This window comes from Muscardinus avellanarius (genome assembly GCF_963383645.1).
Source record: "Muscardinus avellanarius genome assembly, chromosome: 3".
NCBI lineage: Eukaryota > Metazoa > Chordata > Mammalia > Rodentia > Gliridae > Muscardinus > Muscardinus avellanarius.
Genome location: NC_137788.1, coordinates 155,398,186 through 155,412,535, shown reverse-complemented (window position 1 = coordinate 155,412,535; position 14,350 = coordinate 155,398,186).

Below are 14,350 nucleotides of genomic sequence, written 5' to 3'. Positions count from 1 at the left end.
TTTTTCTAGAAGAAAAATTACTTACTAATACTGACATTAAAGAGATTTTAGTCCATAAGGCCAGCTCTGAAGTGTAAATGTGAGGGGCAGTGGTGGGACAGTACTCTAATAGCATGGAGTCCAGAAGCTGCTCCCACACATGAAGGCCAGAATTTGCTCTCACATCATGGAGGCCAGAAGCCATTCCCACATTACTTAGAACAAAAGTTTCTCCATATCACAAAGGCCAGAAGTTGCTTTCTCCTTCTTGTAAATAAATACCTACCATGTCAAGTTATTAGATACATCTACACTTCGTACTGTAGAGTCTGATAAATAATAAGTATTCAATACGTTTACTCAAGGGCTCATATATATTGAATGCTGAGAATCCACTTTAAAAGCAAATGGACATAAAATAGAAGCAATTTAAATGAAAAATTATTTCAATATTGATCATGAGGCAGGGCAGAGAGGAACTGTAACTGAAAGGAGAGTATCAATGAGGGAATTTATTCATTTTTAAATTTTTATTTTTATGTTTTTGGTACTGGGAACTGAACCTAGGGCTTTCTACCTCTGAGCCACATTCCCAGGATGTTTTTTTTTTTTATTTTAAAACCTGGTTTTGTGAGCCAGGTATGGTGGTGTATACCTGTAGTCCCAGTACTAGGGAGGCTGAGCCAGAATGCTTATGTTTGAGGTCACCCTCAGCAATGTAGTTAAGCCTCATGTAATTTAGTAAGACCCTGTTTCCAAAGGAAAAAAAAAAAAAACAGGGCTTGAAGTGGAGCAAATTCAGAGGCAGAAAGCCCCAGTGATTAATTCTCAGCCTACTGTCCCCCCAAAAAGGTAGAAATAGGGTCTCACTCAGTTTCTGAGGCTTTTGTTAAATTTCTGAGACTGTCCTCAAACCTGCAGTTCTCCATTTCAGCCTCCCACATACTGGGGTTACAGGTATGTGCTACCAGGCTTGAGTGATATTCATGATTTTAAATGGGAACAAAAAGCCAGGTCCTTTTCTAGAAACTTTCTCAAAATCTTCGTCTTCTATGCTTATTGTCCCGTCTAACTAACTACAAAATCCTTTGACATCTTTAAAGCTGAGATTTATTTTAAAAAGAAAAAAGAAAAAAAAGAGAGAACATGGGAAAAAAGAGAAAGAAAGAAAGTCAAAATAGTGAGAACAAATAAAATGAGTGGAAAGGCCAGCCTGGTGAGGGCAGGATGGGCTAGAGGAGGAGACAAGAGCCAGTCCAGGTCAATTCATTGGCCTAAGGAGAGAAGTAAAAAACAAAATCAAGCTGTTTCCTAAACCTGGCGGTGGATGGACACAAAGGATTTAACATGTTTTTATGTAGTATGTGAACAATTAATGATTGTAAAAAGGAAGGTGGCATTAATCAAAGTCCTTTAAAAGAAAGCTATGAAGGAATTATTCCATGGGGGTTGGTATTGAATGCCATTCCCATATTTGTTTTTTATTATATTGGAGAGACTAATTGCACTCAAACAATAAAGAAACCATAATATCTTGGAAATAGTCAACGAACTTCAGGTATTTGATTTTATTAGTCAAATATAAATTGCACATTTGGACCCATGATTTGAATTACTGCTGCATATGGATATAAGTAAGCAAAGCAAACTTGGCTGTATGAGACATGAGCAGGGGCTGGGAGCCTGCTTACCTGTGAGCTGGACCCATTTCTCCTGTAGGAAGGATTCTATTGAAAACTTCAAGAACATTGATATGCTGAAATACATTGAAAATAACCATCATCATTGTTTTCTTGGCTATGGGAAATTTACGGTGATATAATAATGGCTCTAAAAGGCTAGTTGTCTGCTATGTGTTATCTTAGAAAGCACTGTTAGGAGCAAATCTCTGAAGGGCAAATTCTCACCAGCTGTTAAGAAGAATTTTCTAATAACTGGAAATTCCCAAACATAAAATGGACCTCTATGGGAAGTAATGAATCCCCCTTAGCAGGAGGTATTCAGCTTAATTCTAGGTAATCATCTGTTGCATCCATAGACAAAGATATTTGAATACCTAATGGGAAGAAACATTAATAGTGATGATGATGATGAGGAGGAGGAGGAGGAGGAGGATAAAACAACCAATAGCTACTGAGAGCTGACTGTATGCCAAGCACAGCTTTGAATGTATCCTGCGTCATCTCAGGTAACCTAAGAACTTTCTTATCAGTTTGAGATGTCTCTCTGTCTCACAGGTCCAAAAATGAAGCCAAGAAAATTGCTGGTAAATGGCATAGCCAGAATTGAGTTCTACACTTTTAATCATCACCCTGTACTGCATCTCATGGTAGTTTCAATAAAAAGCCTCCAAGGTCAGTTTAAATTATAATGATCATTGATTTTGAAAGTTACACTTCAGGGGGTGAGGATTGTGGTTTGGAGTCAGACCAGGGTTCAAATTTGGATTTTTTCTTTCTAGTTATTAACGCATAACCTTGGGTGATGGACATATACTCTCTGAAGTTCATTTCCTTCATCTGTAAAATTGAGGTCATGATATTTAATTCATAGGATAGTAAGTATTAAATAAGATAATGTATTCAGCTTTTAAGCCCAGTGTCTATACTAGTTACACCCTTAACAAATAGGAGCTATTATTTTAGTGTTCCAAGATATTATTAGAATAGTCTTTTATGCTGCATGTCGTACTGCTAATTTCTAATATCAAAATATTTTTAAGAGATAATTCATTTTTATCCTTTGTGATGCTGAGGATTGAACCTAGGAACATTTTACCCCTGAGCTACACCTTCAGTGCATTTGAATCAACTTAATTTAATTTCATCCCTTTCTTAATGTAAAAGAGGAACTACATTTCCTACATTTCTATGAGAGTGGCCGACTGCCATTTTTATATCATGGATGAAGCTGATTCTACATAAACCAGAGCAGAAAGATAAGGGGAAACCATGTTCTCAGCAACACGACTGAGATTCAATCTAACCAATTTAGAAAGTTTCCTACCTTCTAGACATTTCTATTATCATGAAATCAGTTGGAATTGGGTTTTCTGTTTCCTAGAATAAACATGGCTGACCAGTCTTGTCCCTCTGACAGAGTCTATGGATGAAGGCAAACTCTCTCAGAGGAAGAAATGTGTGGTGAGACAGATGACTGGCAGCCTTGAAAGAGGAAATTTCTAGAGACAATGGTATACAAAAAGTTTTGGTGTATATTTTATTCATGTACTCACATGGGCAAACATTCAATGACCACAGGATAATTCAGAAGTGAACTAAGTCTGAAAGAGTTATTTAAAAGCTTGGATTCTGGTTCCCATCACACTTTGCCAATATGCTGATCCTAGACCATCCTCTCACCTGGGATGTATTTAAACAATTTTCTCTGTGTTCTGCCCACTGCATTGGAATGAGTAATTTTCCTTATAATTTGAAGGTCATTATTAGAACCATTCTTGCCTACCCAAATCATGCTTTATGTTTCTCAAGTAATGACAATATAACTACGCATTTCAGAAATGTAATTTATGTCCTTGTTTAGAGTCATCATTCATAAAACTTGGCACACACAAAAAATATTTTGTAGCACCAATCTGGAAGGTAGATAGATACTCAGGGAAAAAGTAGAGATTTGCTTTCAGAAAAAGATGCATTGAACAATGTTTAAAATAGTTTTATAAAAAATTCTCATCGTGAAAATCTCCTTAATGAGTCTTACAATGTTGCTTAAATTTCAAGCATCAACTTCAGTTATTTCACCACAATTTGATGCTTTTGTTTATCATACTCTGTAAATTCTTAGAGCCTACATTAAACACTTGTGCCCAACACAGAATAAAACAAATGGTCACAGCCCATGAGATTATCAATACATTTGAGTATATTTATCTTCAGCAGAGTCAGACATCCTGACTTTATGTTTATAGACACTCGTGTTTATGTTAAAATAATGTATACACAGTAAGTGTATGTGTGCTTGGAGGGTGCTCATTACGTCTTTTATTGTATCAAAGATTGATTACGTGGAAAAGACAACTTCCTATCACTTTTTTAAAACCATTTTAAACGAGAAAATTATCGTCATCGTTGGGCTCCTTATTACCTTCAAACAAATTCACTCAAGATTATTCTGCTGCCACCGTGGCTGCGCTAAAAATTAAGAAGAAAACATCAACAAACTACACAAACAATCCGGCAGATTTCGTCCCTTCATCCTAGGAAGTCTTGTTCTTGGAGAGAAACCCTTAATGTACTTGTTATATGCACATTAAAGAAGTACTAACTACACAAAGTGGTCTATGTAAATGTCAAAAGAGTGATAGTCTGGTAAGTAAGAATCATGTCTTAAGTGAGAGAAGAACATTGAGGCTGGATGTATAATAAAGATATTTGGGGAAGAAATTCATGGAGGAGAGAATCCTAAAGTGGACCTTAAAGAACTAGTAGATCTTGGATTGTACAAAGATGGAGAAGAACTCCACTTTGGAAAAGAAGGAAGGAAAGAAGGGATGTGCTTAGCCTATGGATACGAAGAACTGACTTTATTAACTTAATATTTTCTTAAATTCTTTAAAAGTAAAAAATCTTTTAAAAGAGTAGTTGAAGAAAAATCAAAACAATGTAGATGGGGTTTTTAACATGCAAAGGTGAAACATATCCCATGTAAAAAATTAGACTATTTATTTATTTATTTATTTATTTATTTATTTATTTATATACTGGGGATGGAACCCAGACAAGAAACCAGTAGCAAAAGGTGAAACTTCAATATGTGTGTGTGTGTGTGTGTGTGTGTGTGTGTGTGTGTGTGTGAAATGTAAATGGGTTAAACATATCCCATGTAAAAAATTAATAAACTAATTTTTCTTTTTGTATTTATGAAATTACATTAGAAATCCCAAATAAACAGAAAAGTCTAAATTATGTAAAAGTTCAGCTTTTACATAAAAGATTCATCTAAGAACTCAGGAGATGAATAAAAAAATCACACAAAAATGTTTATTTTAATTGAATGATGATGAAAATACAATGCATCAAACCTTATGGGATGTAACTAAAAACTTTAAAAATGTATTTTAAAGTATTTAAAAGATAAAAGTATAAAAGTTGAACATTTATAATCTGAACTTTTACCTAAAGAAACTGGAGAGTCGGCTGTAGTGGCTCACGCTTGTAATCCCCGCGCTTGGGAGGCGGAGATGAGGTGGTTCAAAGCCAGCCATGCTGGCTTAAGAGACCCTGTTTCCAAATAAAAATATAAAATATGTCAGGGTGTGTAGCCTGGAGGTAGAAGGGTTTCCAGGAACCCCAGTACCAATAATAATAATAATAATAATAATAATAATAATAATAATGAAAAAAAGAAAAGAAAAAAAAAGAAAGGAAACTGAAGAAAGAAGTCAAGTCAAACCTAAATAGGAATAAAAACATCAAGGCAGAAATCAAATAAAAAGAAAATAAGAAAGAAAATCATCAAAATGACAGATTTCTTTTAAAATTTTTATGACCTGCATGCAAGATTAATAAAATAATGAAGCCAGAATATAAATTACCAATATCAGGAAAGAAAAAAATCATAACTACAGATCCTATTGACATTAGAAAGTTAACAATGGGATATTCTGAACAAGTTTTTGCCAGTAGATTCAATAGCTTAGAAAAATTGATAATTCGTTCAAATAGCAAAACTTTCCAAATGGTCAACAGTAATAAAGAGAAAAATTGAATAGTCCTGTGCATTAGTCCGTTCAGTTGGAAATGACAAAACTCCATATAGTGGGTAGTTTAAACAACATAAATTTATTTTTAATAGCTTTCAACAGCCTTTATCAATGATAAAGACACTAGTAAATTCTCTTTTTCCTTCACTAGGTTAGTTGATTTAATTTTTGCAGATAAAAATTCTATATATTTAATTAGTACAAGTTTTCTTGTGGTCCTGGGGATTGAACTCAGAGGCATTCTACCTCTGAACTACATGTTCATCCTTATTTTATTTTGAAACACGTCTCACTAAGTTGCTGAGGCTGTCAGTGAATCTGCCATCGTCCTACCTCAGCCTCCCTAGAAAGATGTTGTTTTTTGATAGACACTGCGAAATGACTTCCACAACCAAAAGTAACAGATTACTAATCACACCTATTTTCTGTGTGTGTGCATGTCCGTGTGCGTGTGCGTGTGCGTGTGTGTGCATGCGTGTGTGCGTGTGTGTGTGTGTGTGTGTAACATATAACATTCAGGAGCTAGACACTTATCAATTTTGAAGCATACTATGCGTTATTGACCATGGTCTCCCTGTCCTACTTTAGCTGTCGTCTCTTGCCAACACTGCTCCATCCTCTCCCTCCTAGCCTCCCAACCACCATTCTACTCTGTTACTGTCAGTTCAGCTTCTTGGTCAGTTCCACACATAAAGGAGATCACGCAGCATTTATTTTTGTGTGTGTCTGGCTTATGTGACTGAGCATAATATTCTCCATGTTCATCCATATTGTTGCAAATGGCCAGGTATCCTTTTTTATTTTTTATTTATTTTATTTTTTATTGGTGCACTGTAGTCATACATCTTAATGGAGTACAGGATGATGGAGGCATACACGCACACATGACCCAAAGGCTAAATATCTTTTATTTTTCAGTCTTAGGGCTGGTTACACACAAACAGTGGAGTGATTCTTTACCTATTCATCTGATGATATATACTTAGGCTAATCTTGACTACTGTAAGTAACGCTGCAATAAATGTTGACTTGCTTACATCTCCTCCAGACAGTCATTTATTTTGATTTGTGTTACACCCAAAAGTGGGGTTTTCAGATTATAGGGTATTTCAATTTTTAATATTTTAAGAAAAAATTGGTTTATGTTGAGGGCTTTCATCCTGGCTGGTAGACAGCTGCCTTCTTGCTAGGTTCTTGTGTAGCCTTTTCTGCCTCATATATGTGTATGTATGTAGGGGAAGGTGGAGGAAACTAGAGAATTTTCCAGTGGTTCTTTTTATCTTCCTACTGGATGAGGGACAGGCCTCATCCTTTCCAACTTCATTTAACCTTAATTACTTCCTTAGACATCCCATCTCCAAATAAAGCTGATTTCACGTCTCTATATTTTCATCTCCGTTGTCAACTTACACATACGCAAAAGAATTATCTATACTTTTATCCATATTTATGTCCCACAAATCCTTTCATAACCAGAACAGTGCCCACACTCAAAATAGTTTCTGACTTATGGTAAGCAAAAGATAAGAGCTTTTAGAAGGAGTTAGATTGGACTGAATTTAATTGACAGAGTGTAAAAAATTTAATTGGGTTACTTCTTAGACATTTTATGCCTTATGGCAAAATGAGAAAAATGTAACAGGCTTTAGAATTACACTACTTTTTTTCTTTAGACTTAGAGAAAGTTTATCACCCTAAAATTGTTTTCTAACCTGAAAAATGATATAATGAATACTCAGCCAGAGACTGTTAATTATCTCCCCATATCCATTCTTGCCTTCTTCTTTAGTAAGAGAACTCCTGGTTGTAACTGGGCTCATGGCTGCCCAGTATAAAAATTACCATGCCTAGCCTATCTTGCGGTTGTCAGATGAAGGAGCTTTACACTCTTAAGTAGTTACTTCCCAGAAACTTTCTGGAAAGAGAGAGAAGATTTATGTCTTCCAGTTCTCCATCACAATGTCCAAAATGCACATGAGATACTAGAGCTGTACCTGTCATTTGGACCACAGGGGAAAGAACCCACCCTAGTAGTTGTTGAATAAATGGGCTCAAGGAAGACATGGTCTTCCAAGTTCTTGGGGAACAAGCCATAAGTACATTCTGGGCTATCCCAAATAACCTATTTATTTAAATCATGATTACATTGAGCTGCGTTATGTGCACTGGATTTATTACAAATGGCATCCTTGCAGGTGTTTTGAAGACTTAACCATATCAGGTGCCTAGTACTGTGATTGGCATAGAATTCATTCTGGATTCGAGGAGCAGCTCAGCATTTGCTTTTCCAAAATTTTCAGTTTGTCCAATGAGATGGATCTAAGGAACATTATTATTTTCTCAGTGAGATCTAGTAAATACCTTCATTCCTCATAATATTTTTTTAATTCTGCCTTGTTAATGACATCTGCATATTAAATTCCCAAGCCTGATCTTTTCCACAAACTGTTAGAAAGAGAGTCTATCGAGGTGGAGAGGGAGATTAGTGTTTTTGTCTTCCTAGACTTTTTTTTATGGTACTGAGGATGAAACTCAGGGGTATTCTACCTCTGAGCTACATCCCCAACCCTATTTTTTAATTCTTTATTTTGAAACAGGGTCTCACTAAGTTGCAGAAGGTCTCACTAAGTAGCTGAGGCTAGCTGGGAACCTGAGATCCTCCTGTCTCAGCCTCCCAAGTACTGGGACTACAAGTGTACACCACTTCCCTGACTTACATAAACTTTTCAACATGTACTAATATGTAATTTTTCCCAGAATATAATTTTTATTCTGTTTTTATTATTTTTGCCTTGCTGTTTTCAGCTGCCACTTAGAAAACATCTTTAAATAGCTACTTAAAGGGAGAGAGTAATAAACTTTAAAAATATTTTATGACACAAGCATTTCTGTACACAGTTTACAAAATGTCCAAACTGTGTTCTTTTAATAGAAACCTGTAGTGCTGGGTTGGAGAGGCCTTGTGTTTGAATATCCATGAAATGGAGCCAGTGGGGGAAATGGCACTGTTCTTCATCCCCATATAGTGTATTTTATTCAAATCATTATTTTTTTTTCCTTTTTGTGTGTATGGTACTGGGGATTGAACTCAGAAGCGTTCTATCTCTGAGCTACATCCCCAGCTCTATATTTTATTCTTTATTTGAAACAAGGTCTCACTAAGTTGCAGAGGGCCTTGATAAATAGCTGAGGCTGGCATCAAACCCATGATCCTCCTGTCTCAGCCCCCTAGGTACTGGGATTTCAAGCATGCAGCAACACACTCAGCTTCAAATCATTATATTCTTTTTCTTTTCTTTTTTTTTTTTTCAGTGCTGGGAATGGATCTCAGGGACATTATATCTCTCAGCTACACCCCCAGCTCTATTTTTTATTCTTTATTTTTGAAACAGGGTCTCACTAAGTTGCTAAGGCTTTACTAAGTAGTTGAGGCTAACCTCAAACCCATGATCCTCCTGTCTCAGCTTCCCAAGTACCGGGATTACAAGTGTGCAGCACCACGCCCAACCAAATAATTATTTTCTAGTGGAGGGGATTATGTACTTTTTTATTTTAACCTTCTCACACTCCAATTTCTTCATGACATTTTAGTTCTACTTCCGTGTGTAGTGGATCATTTCTTTCCTATAGGACACAAAATTTAGCTTCATTATCTTACCAGGTTCTTCGGATCTTGCCTCTTTTCCACTAAAGAGGCAAAATGCAAATAGAGTCTTAAAGGAGAAGAGTAATTTTCCAGGACTGGGGAATGGCTTTGAAACTGTGGTCCCCGCCTTCTGTGAGTTACCCGAGTCTTCATCTGCACCCCCTCCTCTTCCTTCCCAGAACTCCTCCGAGGTAGACTTGTTAAGGAACTCACCGCACAACATCAGCTCAGGAAGGGCCCAAAATTAATCTCGCCTGGTACATTAGGAAACACTTCGCTGACATTTGCTGTCCCTGTCAGCCCTAATAAAGAGATTTTTACCTGTATTTGCCTATTCAACACTTCAACCCCTCAGCCAATTTTGGAAATTATTTCTGATTTATGGCTCTCTTTCAGGCGGGTGTCACCCTGCCTGTCAATTATACCTCAAAGCAAATGCTAAGTGAATGCTGGCTGGTAGAATTAATAAGGGAAACCTTTACTCAAAAACCTACAAAGAGGATTGTACAGGAGATCACACAACCAGGCGATACCTCGCTGGCTGCCTGTGATATTTCTAAGCCAGACAGAGGAATGTGGAGATTTGGGTAGCACACAGAAGGAGGAAGCCCCTTCCTCCTCTCAGTCTCCCAGGCTGAGCCCCTTTTAAGAATGGAGACCATCCCTGTCAGAGTCTGTTGTTCCCTTCACCTCAGAACTGACCTGGAAACCAGTGCTTCTCCTTTCAAAATAGGCAGTGTTCAATGTCAGTACAAGCCCAAGAAATGGAAAGATACCACATTGCATTTCTTATTTTAACAATCAAAGGTTCTAAGGACAGGTTTTGACCCTGTTGAGGAGGCTTATTTGCCTGAATATAAATGCTAAACACTTCTCTCCCTAAAAAAATGATTTTTTTTTATCCAGAGTTCCTGGGGTGGGTCAGCAAATGTCCATCTGGGATTCATCTGAGTCAAAATTACACCTTCTTATTCCAGAGCGATTATGATTGGGCATGAAAACTGCACAATTAAGAAGCAGACATTTTCTAATGACACAGAATGATAGAATGTTCTATTTTTATACATTCCCAGAATTGCAGATATCATTTGACTCAACGAAGCCTTATTTGTCTACAAAATTCAAAGTTCTGGGAACACATATCTCAGGAGAACAATTTTGCAGCTCGCTGTCCCTGTGACACTGCAGCATATCAATAGTTGTGTGGATGTCAGACCCATGGCAAAGAAAAATGATAGGGAAAATAAAACTGCTCATTTTTGCAAAGGATTGCATGAGCCATTTAATGACCATCATATGAAACAATATAGCCAAAGCCTTAGGAGATTCTGCCCTGTTGAGTTTGGGCTCATGTTAGCCCCTTTAAATAGGTAACTTCTCTGTCCCACCCAAAGCTCTATGCAGAGTATCATTTTATTCACTATTTCATCTGGGAGAAAACTGGGTATCAGAGCATTTCAGTGGTAATTTTAATTTTAATTGTTGTCATGTGGCCAAGTCTGGATGTGGACCTATCTCTCTTATTCCAGCTGACATTTGCCTGGGTACCGTATGCGAATGTTGAGCAAGACCAGGAGGGACATTTAGAACTTAGAAATGATATTTTCTTTCTAAAAAATAATCACAGAATCAGGAAGATTCAAAGAAAATGACTCTTGGAAATAAAAAGGTCATATATTAATAGCAAATTAGGAAGAGGTGGAGGGACGAGGAAGACTTGGGAGAAGGCATCACTCCTCTGAATTGTGTATGTGAAGCGGATCACTCGGGGACCATGTTTTCTCAACATGAACATTTTAAACCATTTCTACACACCCCATGCTTCTTGTCAGTAGAGATATGAAAGGGATAAATATAACCCTTGGGGTTTCACAGCTTTGCACTTTGAAGAAATCAGCAATCCTCCTGCAGTTATCAAAACCCTGCATTTCCCATCACGATGGATGCTGTGTCCTTTGGAATTTCTCAAGTGGAGGTAGCGAGCGCTGGGATACACTGGGGCTTTTAAAAATTGAAAGCCTGACTTCATGTAGCTCAGAAGCTGCTAATATGGAATCCCCCAGCTATTCTCCATTTATTTAGCGAAGTAACTTCATCAGCCCGTTCACTCTCGGCCACTTAGCTCATTCTTCCCCATGCTTGGCAGTGGCTCCAACCGGATTGCTCTCCGTGGGTGTTGAGCTTCTATGCAATATACTGGACATAATGTCCAAGCGACAGAAATGCCCTTCAGAGATGGCTCATCTGATGGATAGGCTGGCTTTCAGTTCAGTTTGTTCTACTGGACCTGTCTATCTCTCCAGCAGTTAAAATCCAGTCCCCTGATGACCAGGAGTTCAGGAAACCCAAAGCCGGTGGCTTTTATGTCACCATTCATGTCAGAACCTCTCTGACTGCCTTACCTCTAAGCATAGGAAAGTAAGTGTGGCCATGAGAGCAAGAAATGGCATAGAGAAGGGTATAGATCATTTAAATTCCTGTTTTTCAAGCCAAGATTTTTTTTCTGCCTTAGGGAAATTATGATCACTTGTTTTTGCTTTGCTTGGAAACATTCTGCCTTTTTTTTTTTTTCAGTTTATTTGACACTAGGGATTGAACTCAGGAGAATTCTCAAGCTATACCCCTAACCCATTTTTACTTTGAAACAAGGTCTTGCTAAGTTGCTGAGGTCTCGCTGAGTTGCTCAGGCTGGAATTGAACCTGTGATGCTCTTGTCTTAGCCTCCCCAGGTCACCTTAGTCTCTCTTATCTCTCGGGTCTCAGGTCAAATATGACTTCTGCAGAAACCCTTCCTGATCACCCTGTTCAACATGCCCCCCATTCTGTAGGTCAGTTCACCAATTTTACCAGCTTTTATATTCTTCATAGCTCTTGTCACAATATAGAATCATATCATTTGTTAGCATCTTGTCTATCTCAGTACAAGCAAGATCTCAAAAAATAGCAGTGCATGGTAGCACACATTTGTAATCCCAGCATTCGGGAGGCTGAGACAGGAGGATCAAGGCTCTTGGCCAGTCTCAGCTAGTTAGTGAGCCTCTTTGCAACTCAGTGAGACCTTGTTTCAAAAGAAAGAATAAAAAAAAATAGGGCTAGGAGTGTAGCTTGGAGGTAGAATGCCTCTGGATTCCATCCTCACTGCCACAAAAAAAAAAAAAGATCCCAAAGAAGAAGAGAAAAACATTTTTTTCTTTTTAATGCTGAAATAATATTCTATTTTTAAATAAATGATCAATACTGTTAGTCTCGTAAATGGCTCTTGTGACCTTTCTTGTTTTTATGTCTATTTATACACACAGAAAATAAACATGATTATTATGTAACCACAGAGTACATGGGGCCATGACTTAGGGTCATAATTTTGTCCAGCTGGTGTCATCTTATTTTGAAAATTCCATGACATTAAAATGATAGGGTTGGGACGCACTTCAGCACCCCATTACACCTCAAAAGCTGAGGGTCTGTTTTTTATTGCATAACCTCACAGGACTAGGTCACTTCTTTCCCAGTTTATTAGCATAAGGATTTTATTAATTCCAGCCTTTTCTCTGCCAGGTAAGCTGAGCTAAGAAGAATCACATTTACTATTGCTTCCTATTGTTTTCATACCTGGCTTGGTGCTTGGACCAGGGGAGATTTTCACATAGGAGAGAGAAGGTGGATGTATTTTGCCTGTGATCCATTTTTAACTGGGTTTCCAATTGGGGCCAACACGGACCTCAGTGTGCTAGCTTCTTCTAAAACTGGAATTAAGCTTTCACCCTGATGTTGGAGACATCCCATGGCATGGATGGAGCCCCAAGGCCAGTAGCCCAGGCTCCATGCTTTCAAGTGCTCTTCCAGGAGCTTGGCTTCCAGACTCTGGGTAGTGCTAAGCTTCATTTACTTCCTTTGACATCCTAATTGTTGACTCCACTGAATGTCCCTGGAGTAGAGAGGCAGTGTGTGCAGTGGGTCCAACACGATCGCACATCGCTGTGCTCTGTGCCTCCAGATCTTCTGCCTTGGGGGGAAGGGATGGGTCTTGGCCACCATAGGTATGGAAAGTGTTTCCAAACAAAAATGATCTGAGGGTCTTGGCTTGTGCTAGCTAATAACCAGTAGGGTTATTTCTTGACATTCAGTTACAAATTAAGGAATCTATTTTCATGATATTGACATATAGTCCATAAATATGGACTGAGATAGAAAAATCATCTTTTAAAATTTCTATCAATATTTTCTAGTCGGTGTGGAGGCACACATCTGCAATCCTAGTACTTAGGATACTAAGATAAAAGGATCACAGGCTTGAGGTCAGCCTTAACAACTTACTAAGAACCTATTTCAAAATTAAAACAAAAAAGGGCTAGAGGTGTAGCTCAGAGGTAGAATGTCTCGAGGTTCAATCCTCAGTAGCCATAAAAAAGTAACAATCTGCCAGGTGTGATGGCTCACCCTTGTAATCCCAGTACTTGGAAGGCTGAGACAGAAGAATCACAGGTTCATGGCCAGTCTCAGCTACTTAGTGAGGTCCTTTGTAAGTCAGAGAGACCCTGTTTCAAAAAATAAAAAAGTAAAAAATAGATCTGGGGTGTAGCTAAGAGGTACAATACCTCTGGGTTTCATCCCCAGCACTGCAAATCATCATAATCATCTAAATTTTTATTTTCATTTTTCTTTCTTTTTTTTTCTTTTTTTCGGGGTACTCAAGATTGAATTGAGGGGCATCCTATTTCTGAGGTACACCCCAACCCTATTTTACATTATTATCATTCTGTTTTGAAACAGGGTCTCCTTAGGTTTCTAAGAGTCTATAAGTTACCAGGCTTAGACTAATCTTACTGAGACTTCATTAGTAGCTTTTAAAACATTAGCTACACATGTGATTATAAGTTATATGAATGCAGATTACCCCAAATACCTAGATACATACATTTAAAAGGGATGAGGTTGAACTAAATAGAAAAAGGAATTTGGTCCAGCAGCAGATCTTCTTATGCACTTCTTATCCATCCTCAGAA